Consider the following 2,553-nt stretch of genomic DNA (forward strand, 5'->3'; position numbering starts at 1 on the left):
GCAGCCCCTGTGAGCAGCTTGCTGAAGCCCTCTGGCAACGGGGCAGCCGCGGGAGCTGCAGGGAGGTCCCTGCTCAGCCTTGCCAGCCAGCGTGGGAACCGGGTCACCAGAGCCCGGCGGGTCAGGGCCGCAGGGGTAGCTGCCCTCGAGCAACAAACTGCACACTCCACGCAGGGAATGGCACCCTGGCGTGGGACGAGCAGGGCTTTGCCTCAGCGCAAACATCATCTCCTTGCTTTATGTATCTTGTCATTGCCTGGGAAACAGCGACTTTATTGTGAGAGGTGAACTAAACTGCGTGGTCCTTTGGTCTACCACTGCCACCCCTAAACCACTCACTACCTGCTGCTTGCCTCCCCATCCTCTCCTATGTCAGTCACTGCTTTAAATACGCCAAAGGCTGCCACCCTCTCCCTGTTTACTGCCATTACCATCCCCTTTGCTGCTTATTTTCAGCCTCTCACTAGCACCCTCACCCCATGCTTGATGTACACAAGAGGTACCTCCTCTGTACCTGCCACCCCCAAGCTGAACATTCTTTCCACCTTTCATAGCTTCACACAATGAACGAGCAATGCCACCCACTGCTGCACAAAAGGCTTCCCACTGCTATTCCCACTCTTTTCAACTGCCTTCCCGCTGCTCCCTCACTGCCTGCTTATTCCATGCTAGTCAACGTGCTGCCAATCACTCCTTCATCCCAACGGCCTGACCTCTCTCTACCCAGCCAACTCCATGCGACTCCATCCACTTAATCACTGGCAAATCTACCCCATCTCCCCAGTCACTGTTTGAACACCCGTTACATGTGTGCCTGTGGTGAAACTGCCCACCTTGACGTATGGACTCAGCCACCACAGCTAACGTTCCTGCCGCCTCAGTCTCACAGGAAACACCTCTCACTTATAGGGTGTCTCTTCTGCTGTACTGAGCACATACCCACTCACATCTCCTGCTTGCTTCACCAAAAAAAAACTAGAGCAGAAAGTTTCTCACATACAGAAGTGATAGAACCAAAACACCACACATCCGTCTGCCCTCTTCAGACTTTTGACCTTCACAGGTCAGTGAGGGTGGAAAAAGCTAGCAGCATTGTTTTGTTTTTACCTGACTGTCATTTTGCTCTTTGTGGTTTGTGGCAAGCTGACATGTAAGATGATCTTCAGGTATCTCCTACACAATGCCAAAGATGACCTCAAACCTAGCAAAAAAAAAAAAAAAGAAAAAAGAAAAAAAAAAAAAAGCCAACAGTTTTGAAATACTTATTCTCAAAATGTCAAAAGCACAAAAACCCCCCATCTCCTTCTCCTTCACATTGGACAATTTGCCTCTAACAAAAAATCAAAATATGTTAATAATGCCCTGAATATAACTTCTGAAATAAAAACATGAGACTGTTAAATTTGGGCCCTTAACAATGACCAGTGGTATCAATATTACCTCAGTTAATATTAACATACACAGAGATCCAGGCTGACCCCTCTGATTCAGGCATCTGCAGAAGCCAGTCACTGAGTATTTCCCACTGGCTTAAATAAGACTATTGTAATGAATAGAAATCTGGACATATGTTTTTGAGTGATACTAACATAATATTTGCAACTTAATTTGAATAATTTAAAACATTTATTTGACACATATGTGTATAATATACCTGACAACTCCTAGAAATATTTTTACCTGGTTTAATTAGACATTTGCAGCCTTTAGGCTTTTCTGGATTTTCTTCGTATCACAGATATTCCCAAATAGAGTGAATCAAAGCAACAACACTATCTCAGAATATGCAAAATTTGTTAAAATACGAGCAAGTTTATATTTTTTTTCAGATTCCTGACAGAATTCTTGGCAAGGATTAAATCCTTTCTAAAGGCTGCTGCAAATGTGAGAAAAACTGTTTCCATAATTTTACACTGCACTGCATTATTGCATAATTTAAATGGCTAAGTAACTACAGAGTATAGTATTTTCACTTCATTTTCATAAAAGAGTGATTATACATGCCCAGACGTCAAAGCAACTACAACCAAGTATTGCATCATGTTCCCACTCTATTTCCTGTATCTTAGTTAAAAGTATCTATTGTTTTTCCCAGAAGTGAAACATTTTTTACAAAACTGAAAACATAACGTGGCCTGATGAAAAATTAGACATGAAAATTTGTTTTCCAGACCAATGTGCAAAATGATTGGGTTGCAAGACATAATACAACTTGTCATTGGCAAAACCATTACACATACTGTAAGGTTTCTTACCACATTTTCATATTCCTTTCTTCAAAACAAGATTGCTGGCAAAGTCTTTGCTCTAGGTATATTCAGCAGAACTCACTCCTAGCTCTTCTATCAGGAAAACATGGAATTAGTATTTGCAGAAGTGGGAGGTTACAAGCATTGCTAAACCAGTTTTACACAGATTTCCATCATCACAATTCAATCACATGGTTTTCTGCTACAAAACCTGGCGTGTTTTTTTTTGACCCAAGCAGTTCGCCAGGCAAAATCTGAGAACCATGACATCTTGCAGCAGGCAGAGCCACTGTTGATGAATGTG

The 2,553-nt window shown here is 42.7% G+C and overlaps 1 protein-coding gene across 1 annotated transcript in view; it reads right to left on the reverse strand.

Annotated features, from left to right (window-relative positions):
* The window catches only part of KLHL15 (kelch-like family member 15), a 21,410-nt gene extending 20,206 nt beyond the window's left edge, over positions 1-1,204 (reverse strand). Inside the window, exon 1 of the mRNA XM_009998487.1 lies at positions 1,108-1,204. The gene's annotated coding sequence lies outside the window, so the exon portion shown is untranslated. The remainder of the gene's footprint in view (positions 1-1,107) is intronic.
* Between the last annotated feature and the right edge of the window lie 1,349 nt (positions 1,205-2,553).

The sequence above is a fragment of the Chaetura pelagica genome, unplaced genomic scaffold (assembly GCF_000747805.2).
Source record: "Chaetura pelagica isolate M959 unplaced genomic scaffold, ChaPel_1.0 scaffold265, whole genome shotgun sequence".
NCBI classification, from domain to species: Eukaryota; Metazoa; Chordata; class Aves; order Apodiformes; family Apodidae; genus Chaetura; species Chaetura pelagica.